This window comes from Macrobrachium rosenbergii, chromosome 28, assembly GCF_040412425.1.
Source record: "Macrobrachium rosenbergii isolate ZJJX-2024 chromosome 28, ASM4041242v1, whole genome shotgun sequence".
Taxonomy (NCBI): Eukaryota; Metazoa; Arthropoda; class Malacostraca; order Decapoda; family Palaemonidae; genus Macrobrachium; species Macrobrachium rosenbergii.
The window spans coordinates 22120001-22132500 of record NC_089768.1 but is presented as its reverse complement, the minus strand read 5'-3'; the positions used below and the strand labels follow the sequence as shown (position 1 = coordinate 22132500).

At 34.6% G+C, this 12500-nt stretch overlaps 1 long non-coding RNA gene across 1 annotated transcript in view; it reads left to right on the top strand.

The window, feature by feature from the left end:
• Positions 1 to 12500, top strand: part of LOC136853910 (uncharacterized) — a 352798-nt gene that overhangs the window by 304880 nt on the left and 35418 nt on the right. The window lies entirely within an intron of this gene.

Below are 12500 nucleotides of genomic sequence, written 5' to 3'. Positions count from 1 at the left end.
ACTCTTGAGCTTCAGATCAAGCAAATGAATTGTTTTGATCGCCCAGTCATCCTAACCTTTTCCAAGATTTGCCTTTTCTTATTTTCATTTGTTTCTAATACCATGTATCTCAACTTTAGAAACAGGTTTGCAGTAGCGTGTAAAGCTGAAAGCTTTTTGTTACCTGACAAGTTTTTGTTGATGGTACTTTTCCTTTTCAGTTTCTTATATATTATATATATATATATATATATATATATATATATATATATATATATATATATATATATATATATATATATGTATGCATGTATATATATATATGTATGTATATATATATATATATATATATATATATATATATATATATATATATATATATATATATCAGAGAGAAATGAGAGTAAATCAAATAGAAATTTTGATAACAAGCGAAAACTGTAGACTAAGAAGTAAGAATAACTAGCAAACTAAAGTAACAAGTACGCAAAAATGTGAGTAATTACATTAGAAAAAGAAAATACGAGCAACTGAAGTGATTATATAATGTGCAGGTTCCCAGATCTTGATTAGAAGTGACGTCATAATGAATTTTTCTTTAAAAACTCGGATATAATCTAATTATTTAAATAGCTGTGGTATTACCAAGCTTTGGAATTCTTTTACACCTTCTGAGTTCCTTGATCTCTCTCTCTCTCTCTCTCTCTCTCTCTCTCTCTCTCTCTCTCTCTCTCTCTCTCTCTCCACTTTAATAAGCCCTTTGTTAGCCGAGTCGGTTGAGCTTAAGACTGTCATTCGATGGGCCGGAGTTCAATTCCCGCGGCCGGCTGATGAAGAGTTAGAGGAATTTATTTCTGGTGATAGAAATTCATTTCTCGCTATAATGTGGTTCGGATTCCACAATAAGCTGTAGGTCCCGTTGCTAAGTAACCAACTGGTTCTTAGCCACGTAAAATAAGTCTTATCCTTCAGGCCAGCCCTAGGAGAGCTGTTAATCAGCTCAGTGGTCTGGTAAAACTAAGGTATACTTAACTTTTTTCTCCACTTTAATTCAAACCTTGACTGATGAAAGGTATCAGATTGCCCAACATATTGTCCTTGAGCGAAATATATATATATATATATATATATATATATATATATATATATATATATATATATATATATATATATATATATATATATATATATATATATATATATATATATATATATATATATATATATATATATATATATATATATATATATATATATATATATATATACACATATATATAATTTAATCACAGCAACTTATGGACAGGCATTTACATATTTACAAACTTCATATCAGGATTCATCACAATCCTGTTAATAGTTAAGAAAACATGCCAGCAAATTAAGATGAACACTAAACTTTCTTACGCAAGAAAAGAGAAATTATAACAATAACGAAAAATACTAAAAACTAAATTCTGAATTTAAGCATCAAGTAAGTGTAATTGATTCCCTGGTCTATGTAACTGCTCTTTAAAAGAATGATAGTTAACATATATGTTACAACAATCTAGCGACCATTTAAAACAAAATAGCAAATGGTTGGGACAGACCCTTCTTACGGAAGCACCGAGAGCTTCCTGAAATGACGATCAGATGAAATTAAGCGATAATGAACGCCTCGCGAAAAAGGAATCGGCAAGAGGAATCACCTACCAATTACCATTTATGACATTTCTGCGCAGTCGAATCGCTGCGCAGATTGCGCGGTATGACCTCGGAGATGTCATTTGAGAGATAAAATTCCGCGTCATTCACCTTCACGGATAGTGAAGAGATGAAGGGCATAAGAAAAACCAAAAATGAATGTGAAGGACGAACTGGCGAGGACACAGGTATATCAACTTGCTCTCCTCCTCCTCTTTCTCCTCCTCCTCCTCTTTCTCCTCCTCCTCCTCCTCCTCCTCCTCCTCCTCATCCTCCTCCTCCTCCTCATCCTCCTCCTCCTCTTCCATCTTCCCCCGTCTCCCCGAAGGTCTCACGACTCTGAACCCGCCTACACTCGGAAAGTCATTTTTAAGATGAGAATGAACCGGAGATTTTCCCTTCATCTATGGAGGTCCTGTGATTCATTCTCAAGTCCTTTGTGGATTTAGGTGTGATTATCTTTGCGTAATGTCTGGGTATTACAATTGTTATTGTAATACCCATAGTTTTTGTTTGCGATTTTACATACACAAACACACAAACATGCATACAAAAGTTTGAAGAAATCGTGAAGATAAGAGGAGGACTGTGGTTATTACAATTACATACATACACAGTATATAATATACATATATATGTATAGTATATATATATATATATATATATATATATATATATATATATACATATGCATATATATTGTATAAGGGTAGTATGTAGAGTAGGAGACAGAACTCAGGTGATATTCAGTGTTGCTTGGTTGAGGGGGTCCAGGGGGTGGGCGAAGCCCCTACCCCCGCCCCGACCAGGTCAGGGCACGGCTCCCCAAGTCAGGTTAGGAAGGTAATTTCTGGTTAGGTCAGGGCACGACGCTCTAATGAAGTTCAGGCTCCTTTGGGGGTCCAGGGAGGGCGAATTTCCCCTGGCCAGATCAGGGCACGGCACCCTAAGTTAGGCTAGGTAAATTAGGTCTGGCTAGGTCAGGATACGGCATTCTAGGAAAGGTTAGGTTGGGCCTATTTTAAAGTTGGATTTCTCTTGCCTAACCCTGTCTCCCTACTCTGCATCCGATCCATATATATATATATATGTGTGTGTGTGTATGCGTGTGGGTATGTATGTGTGCATATATATATATATATATATAGTATATATATATATATATATATATATATATATATATATATATATATATATATATATATATATATATATATATGAATATGGTTACTGTAAACGTTTAAATCTATCTCAGTGTGTTTAACAGAACCATTCGCAATCAAGTACAAGATTCCAAAGTGATTCCTTCTCGAAACGATTACCTTAATATCTCAGGCTATTTTTCAGTAACTCGTATTTATCTCCACGTACTCTACCACGTTCCGGGGAAACGGCAGTGGCGTGCGAGATCCTGAGGCCGTTTCCCAAAAGTTCTTTCCTTCTGGTTTCCTCCTCTGTCGTGTCATCGAGGTCGCTTTCGTCATTATCTTATTCATCTGCTCGAGACTGCAGCCTGACCTTGACGCTGGTTACGAAATCCCTGGGTTCGCGGTTGTTTTTATTGTGACTTTCGTCGTTGTTTTAGTTTTCTGTAAAAGAAAACTATTGTGCCGGCTTTGTCTGTTCGTCCGCACTTTTTCTGTCCGTCCTCATATCTTAAAAACTACTGAGGCTAGAGGGCTGCAAATTAGTATGTTGATCATCCACCCTCCAGTCATCAAACATACCAAATTGCAGCCCTCTAGTCTCAGTAGTTTTTATTCTATTTGAGGTTAAAGTTAGCCATAATCGTGCTTCTGGCAAAGATATAGGACAGGCCACCACCGGGCCGTGGTTAAAGTTTCACGGGCCGCGGTTCACACTTCATTATACCGAGACCACCGAAAGACAGATCTATTTTCGGTGGCCTTGATTATACGCTGTAGCGGCTGTGCAGAAAACTCGATTGCGCCGAAGAAACTTCGGCGCATTAATTACTTCTTTTTTTTTTGCTCAGTGGTCTTCGGTTTTTCATCTCCAACCTGGGTTATGCTATTATTATTATTATTATTATTATTATTATTATTATTATTATTATTATTATTATTATTATAACATCAATAACTACTATTTTATTATTATTATTATTATTATTATTATTATTATTATTATTATTATTATTATTATAACATCAACAACTAGTATACTACTATAATAACAACTACTACCATATTATTATTATTAACATAAAACTACAATCTACGATGAGTTACTTTGTCATTCTCCTCTTCTTATTCCCCTATGGACGTTGACCTTGAAAAACTTTAATAGCCCTTAAGAGGAAACGAAAGTAGCAAAGTCCCACATGTGTTACTGCACCGCTGCAAGAGTATTACCATCTTCCCAAAAGTTTTCATTAATAGTTTCATTATCAGTGCTATTACTGTACCCATGATTCGATCCTACGGCGGGTGATTTGAATTCCGTCTTGAAAGTTTGTGGTTAGTAAACTTCGGTTAGCTGTCGCACAGACACACATGCATATATATATACAGATAGATAGATAGATAGATAGATAGATATAGATTTATATATATATATATATATATATATATATAATATATATATATATATTTTATATATGTAATATATATATATATGTATATATACACATATATACATATATATATATATATATATATATATATATATATATATATATATATATATATATATATATATATATATATATATATATATACAATTCAATTCTTTTATCCATCATAATACACTGCTTTGTATCACACTCAGTGCTACTTAATCTGCTTCACCAGGTCTCTGTTTTCGTCATCCTAAGGAAATTGCCCAATCTGATGTAATGTACTTATTTTCTAAAGTGTAACTCTCAGTTCGTCATGATCATATTCACATCCCCATGACCAAAATCTCTATCATGCATTGAACTAGCTACTGAGTATTATATTTCCTTATGTACGTTACCTTGGTGAAGCCTTTGTATTATTTAGTCTTTGCACACTCACCTTCATATATATGTATACATACGTATATGTACATATATATATATGCATAATAATAATAATAATAATAATAATAATAATAATAATAATAATAATAATAATTGTATCTGGGGACATCAGGATAGAGTTTGGAATAGAAAAATGCGCCTTGGTCAACATACAAAAAGGCAAAGTAACAAGGACTGAAGGGATAAAGCTACCAGACGGTTATAGCATCAGACACATAGACGAGACAGGATACAAATACCTGGGAATAATAGAAGGAGAGGAGATAGAACGCCAAGAGATGAAGGACACGACCAGGAAAGAATATATGCAGAGACTTAAGGCGATACTCGAGTCAAAACTCAACGCCGGAAGCATGACAAAAGCCATAAACACATGTGCAGTACCAGTAATCAGATACAGCGCAGGAGTAGTGAAGTGGACGAAGGCTGAACTCCGCAGCATAGACCAGAAAACTAGGAAACACATGACAATACACAAAGCACTACACCCAAGAGCAAATACAGACAGACTATACATTACAAGAAAGGAAAAGGGGAGAGGGCTACTAAGCATGGAGGACTGCGTCAACATCGAGAGCAGAGCACTGGGGCAATATATGAAAACCAGTGAAGACGAGTGGCTAAGGAGTGCATGGGAAGAAGGACTGATAAAAGTAGACGAAGACCCAGAAATATACAGAGACAGGAGAACGAAAAACAGAACAGAGGAATGGCACAACAAACCAATGCACGGGCAGTACATTAGGCAGACAAAAGAACTGGCCAGCGATGAAACGTGGCAATGGCTACAGAGGGGAGAACTCAAGAAGGAAACAGAAGGAATGCTAACAGCGGTACAAGAACAGGCCCTAAGAAGCAGATACGTTCAAAGAACAATAGATGGAAATAACATCTCACCCATATGCAGGAAGTGCAATATGGAAGAGGAGACCATAAACCACATAGCAGGCGAATGTCCGGTGCTTGCACAGAACCAGTTCAAAAAGAAGCATGATTCAGTAGCAAAAGCCCTCCACTGGAGCCTGTGCAAGAAACACCAGCTAGCTTGCAATAATAAGTGGTACGAACACCAACCCGAGGAAGTGATAGAAAACGATCAGGCAAAGATCCTCTGGGATTACAGTACCAGAACAGATAGGGTGATATGTGCCAATAGACCAGACGTGACGTTGATTGATAAAATCAAGAAGAAAGTATCACTCACTGATATCGCAATGCCATGGGACATCAGAGTAGATGAGAAAGAAAGAGAAAAAATTGATAAGTATCAAAACCTGAAAATCGAAATAAGAAGGACATGGAATATGCCAGTGGAAATTGTACCCATAATCATAGGAAAGCTAGGCACGATCCCCAGATCCCTGAAAAGGAATCTGGAAAAACTAGATGCCGAAGTGGCTCCAGGACTCATGCAGAAGAGTGTGCAACTAGAAACAGTGTACATATTGAGAAAAGTGATGGACTCCTAAGGAGGCAGGATGCAACCCGGAACCCCAAACTATAAAAACCACCCAGTCGAATAGGATGACTGTGATAGACCAAAAAAAAAAATTATTATTATTATTATTATTATTATTATTATTATTATTATTATTATTATTATTATTATTATTATTAATTACACGAAACTAAGTTTTCCTTAGGTAAACTTTTATTCATATTGCCATTATGTTGAGAAGTTACTAAGACTGTTTTCAGACACCTTGTCTTCCTACCTTGGTCATTCCAGAGATGTAGATAAACTAGTAGCACTGCTGTACTATCAAGATAAAGACCATTATGAATAAAATCTTAACTGACAGTAACCTGAAACATTAAATAACTTTTAAGAAAAGATTTTCAACACGCTTTTCAAGAGCACACCATCCCTACCACGAAACTGACCAACACTCACAGAAACAAACCTGACTCCACTTCTTATTTCCTCTTATTTAATTTTTCGCTGTTTCTTTTACTGATGCTATTTGCAAAAAGAAGAAATGTGACTCCACTTCTTATTTCCTCTTATTTAATCTTCCGCTGTTTTCTTTTGCTGATGTCATTTGCGTAAGGAGAAGAAATCTCACTCCACTTCTTATTTCCTCTTATTTAAGTTTTTGCTGTTTTCTTTTATTTTTACTGATGTAATTTGCACAAAGGAGAAGAAATCTGACTCCTTCTTATTTCCTCTTATTTAATTTTTCGCTGTTTTCCTTTACTGAAGTAATTTGCATAAAGAAGTAGAAAAGGAAGTTATGAGAAATGCTTCGATAAAGCCTATTAGAAGAGTATCACGGGGTTGATCCATTTACAAGGCCTACTAAAAGGATGATGGGGTTGAAGGACGTATGGCCTTTTAGGAGAGGCTAATTGGGTTGTGGGGTTTAGATTTAGCAGAGGTTTCCGTCTACGAACGCGTTCAGATTTTATTGTACACTTTTTTTATTCAAGTGGTTTTTTCTAGCGGGGATACCGACGAAAACATCCCGTAGGTCGACAAACTTTGTCCTTGAGGATATCCACAAATGTATGTGTGTGTATATATATATATATATATATATATATATATATATATATATATAATATATATATATATATATATATATATATATATATATATATATATATATATATATATATATATATATATATATATATATATATATATATATGAACCACGTATTTTAACAGGGACTGCAGAAGAAGAATAAGAGAAACAAGAAAAGGAAGAAAAAAAACGTGAGATAAGCAGTCAAAACTGCAGTAAGTTTTATTCCTGTCCGTTGATATATAATGTGACATTTTTAGAAATACATCACTTCCAAAGCACACAGATCCTTACCATTACAACTTGACGTATCACAAAATAAAACTGAAACGAAACAAACTGTTTCAAAAAATATGTTATACTAAATATACTCATAGATAGATAGGTATATGGATAAACAAAATATATGTTATACTGAATATACTCATAATGAATGTATATATGGATAAAAAAAAATATGTTATATTGAATATACTCATAATGGATATATATATGGATTAAAAATATGTTATACTGAATATACTCGTAATGGATGGATATATGGATAAAAAAATATGTTATATTGATTATACTCATAATGGATGGATATATGGATAAAAAAATATATTGAATATACTCATGGATGATGGATATATGGATTAAAAAAATAAATGTTATATTGAGTATACTCATAATGGATGGATATATGGATAAAAAAAATTTATATTGAATATACTCATAAATGGATGGATACATGGATAAAAAATATGTTATACTAAATATACTCATAGATGGATGGATATATGGATAAAAAGGAGGGAGGGAGAGAGAGAGATAAAAATGAATTTCAGTGCATAACTAACACATTTATTTCACTTTGAATCTATCAAAGAGTTGAGGCACAAATTTAAAAAGAAATTAAATGAATAACAGCTACATCATATCCCCCAAAGTCTGACACAGATTCTCTCCGGTGAAAAGAAAATAAAACATAAAAAAAAAGATTTCCAAGCGTTCTTTTTTTTTACTTCTCTCATGGGAGTCGAAGCTTTTGCATTCCGTTGAATTAGTAGCCGTCGTCATGGTAACCGGCCTTTTGCATAACAGATGCGAAGAACACACGCAATCACTCTGCCTGATATGTAATTGAATGGTTAGGTAAGAAATTATGTATAAGTCTCTCTCTCTCTCTCTCTCTCTCTCTCTCTCTCTCTCTCTCTCTCTCTCTCTCTCTAATTATTTGCATGTCTATTAAACGTGATCATTTTCATCTTATCTATCGCTCATGGGCTTTTAAATCCTCACCTCCCGGCTCTCTCTCTCTCTCTCTCTCTCTATTTGCCTGTCTATTAAAAGTGATAATTTCCATCTCATCTATCGCACACGGTCTTTTAATTCACCACCCCCTCTCTCTCTCTCTCTCTCTCTCTCTCTCTCTCTCTCTCTCTCTCTCTTTGTATGTCTATTGAATGTGATCATTTTCATCTTCTCTCTCTCTCTCTCTCTCTCTCTCTCTCTCTCTCTCTCTCTCTCTCTCTCTCTCTCTCTTTATGTGTCCATTGAATGTGCTCATTATTTTCACCTTACCTGTCTCTCATGGTCTTTTAATGCCTCTCTCTCTGTCTTTGTCTATTTATCTGTCTGTTGCGATCTTATTTATGTCTCATTGTCTTGTAATTCCACTCTCTTTCTGTCTGTCTGTCTGTCTCTCTCTTCCCTAACTTGGGACAACGATTTTTAGATGCGTAATAAAAGCTTTAGCCCTCTCTAATAATACAGGTGCTAATGGAATTTCCATGGCCATTTAAAAAAAATGAATGAATTATGGCTAAGTAACCATGAACTCACTTTATGGAAAATTCACTTATGTCAGTATGTGTGTGTGAGAGAGAGAGAGAGAGAGAGAGAGAGAGAGAGAGAGAGAGAGAGAATCATTCTTTCAAGCTGCTTTTGATTGATATTAGATTTATAAAAAATTGAGCGTGTGAATGATTTTTTCTCTCTCTCCCTCTCCCTCCTCAATCACACACAAGTATATATATGTATATATATATATATATATATATATATATATATATATATATATATATATATATATATATATATATATATATATATATATATATATATATATATATATATATATATATATATATATATATATATATATATATATAAATATATGTGTGTGTGTGCGTTTGTGTGTGCTTGTATTATTAATAGCCACAATAACTTCTTGATTCCTGACACTTCTGGGAAACGTTTACCACCAACTTGTGCGACATTTATCTTGTAGCCTTGATACACTATAATAAATCTATCCTATAATTTCCCCAGACTTTCCTACGTCTTAAAGGTCACTCAGAGAAGATTATTGTTTAGTTACAGACTAGTGTCTTAAACCTAGCATTATTTGATTTTTTTTTTTTTTGTCAATACAGTTTGTTTCGTTTAGCGTAGCAATTTGATGTCAATGAATATTCAATGAATATGTGTAATAGTATCATTGATATTTAGAATGTTTTCCCATGAGAATTATTTTTATTATTAATTTTGATATTTTTGATCGAGTTTGTTACTTGAAGTAAGTTAACATTGTTTGTGTTTTTCTAAATAGTTTTGACGGTACTTTGTGTATTTGTATGTTGAAATGGTCTTATTTTCTGTAAGTTTTCTTAGTAATTGTCACTAGGGTCGTTGTTTGTATTTTACCAATGAAATTTTTCAAAACTACACGAAAGGAATAACAAAAAAAAAAAAAAACGATTTATCGATGCCTTCCATAATATCTCTAAACAATTACTCATGTTTACATATATTATCATTTCGAATACTTCCCAAACTACTCACTTCTTCATACCTTTCTGTGCCTTTCTCCGCTATTACTAACCTCTCTTATTTCTTCTTGCCTGTCTGTCTGTTTCTCTGTCTGTCTCTGTCTGTCTGTCTGTCTCACTCCATATCAATTTAATTTTCGGCTTAATTTTCTAATGAGACGCAGATTCGTCGAGTCAGCGTGCAATATGTAAATGCCAACGCAGCCTTTAATTTCCCCTTCTTTGTCGAGAGCGGGAAGTCTTTTTGGCCCGGGTGTCAAATTCTGGCGCTTTCTTGCTCTGTTTATGAAAGACAATGGAATATTAAATATATTATATAGACACACATATAGTTTGAAGCTCTCCACTATCCTGTACTTTTAGTTCTAATAAGTATCATAAGATTGAGGATATATATATATATATATATATATATATATATATATATATATATATATATATATATATATATGCAGAGAGAGAGAGAGAGATAAATACGCTTACACCTACTGAAAGATTTGCCTAAAAAAATCGGGACGTTATATCGGATATGCTTTCCTAATCCAATATCGCTGCAACACAACCGAGAAAGCAATTATTTTTGTCCTGAAAATGTTTGTCTCTGACTGATATTTTGAATATATTAATTAGAAGTGCCTTTTTATCATTAGTTTTCTGTTAACCTATTTTTATGCGTATTAACACACGTAGAGAGAGAGAGAGAGAGAGAGAGAGAGAGAGAGAGAGAGAGAGAGAGAGAGAGGCTTTAATTTCTAAAATACACATACACATACAAATGTAGAGAGAGAGAGAGAGAGAGAGAGAGAGAAAGACTTTAATTAATAAAATATACATACACACAAATGTAGAGAGAGAGGGGGGGGGAGGATTTACTGACTAAAACACACAAATACACAAGTCGAGAGAGAGAGAGAGATTTGCTTATTAAACACACTCATGCACACACACACACACACACATGTACAGAGAGAGAGAGAGAGAGTAAACGGAATATCACATGCGTGTCAATAAGTGCGTTCTTTCTTGGGCTTCAAAGAGCTTATGCTTGCCTTTGCTCGTATCAGTCAGTTAGCTCGCATTTGCATGTGAATGATGCATGATTGCTGGGCCATGCGGACGCATCTCCTTTAAAGCGGCGTGCCTGTGAGAGAGAGAGAGAGAGAGAGCGTTGGCATGCATTAAGGTAATTGAATGTTTGTTTCGTCGGACCCGAATGAGTTTACGGTCTTACTGTCCGCCGCGTTTGAACGCGCCAAATAAACAGTCAAAGAAGTTGTCCTTTATGTTTAACCGGAGAAAAAAAAAGAGTGATGTCCTTTACTTCCACTGAATTGTTTTCGTCGCTTTATCCGCCTCGATGAATTTTTATACATTCCGATGTGGACGTTCTGTAAAATAGAACGATGTTTTAGCAAAGAGAAGTTCGCATGATTTCAAGAGAATGATCGAAATTAAATTCTTTTTGCCAGATGGAGAGCGGGTTACTGCAAACGTATGAGACGGATCTTTACATAGAAAAATACCTTAAGGTGAAGTATTTTATTATTTTGTATTGCATATGAGGAGATTAACGCACCGGGGTTTTGGGGGGTGAAGGGAGATTGGGACAGCGAAGCCTAGGCGTGATGGAAAACGATAACCTGCTACAGGAGCAGAGATGAGGGGAATTAGGAAGTAAAGGGATATAGAACGAATTTTAAAGCTGCCTGTAGAAGGGGAGAAACGCCAAGAGAATAGGTGATTTCTAAGATCGCTGATCTATGCAGCTTAATGTGGTGAGTGGTTTTCGTAACGCATAGACCAGGTGGGTTTCTGACAAGCATATGGTTTTCTGAAGAGATGGGGAATCTTAAGATGAAAGCGACTACTTTGTGAGAAATCTCTGAATGTATTGAGAACGCATGTATACGTATTAAGAGATTTACGAAACAGATTACTTTTCTCTCTCTCTCTCTCTCTCTCTCTCTCTCTCTCTCTCTCTCTCTCTCTCTCTCTCTGTTGATTTAGTATAAATCAAACTTAAGAGTTTTGAATGATGTGTAGCTCTTGTTTGGCGATTATCAAAGTTTAGAGAATTCATTGGTGACGGTATCACATCTTCGCGATAAAGAAGTATAAATATAAGACATTATAAGAAAATATAAGGAATTGAAGAACTTGCAGTCGGATGGATAAATAGATATATAAACAGACAGATAGATAGAGGGATAGGCAAATAGATGAATAGATTTTTTTTTTATCTGCTACCAACCACTCAGCAGCATTTCACGACGAAATCAATCTTCCATTTTTATGTCATCTGAAATAGAGAATTCAAGATTAACGCCTATATCTATATGCATACTGAACCAAAACAGAGGGTAAACTATATTATCGGTGTTTTCCGAAATTATCTTTAACGCAGTGTGAAAAGAAAGCGAACCCTTGCTAAATATACTTCCTTTATTTATGGAAAACTGTAAACATC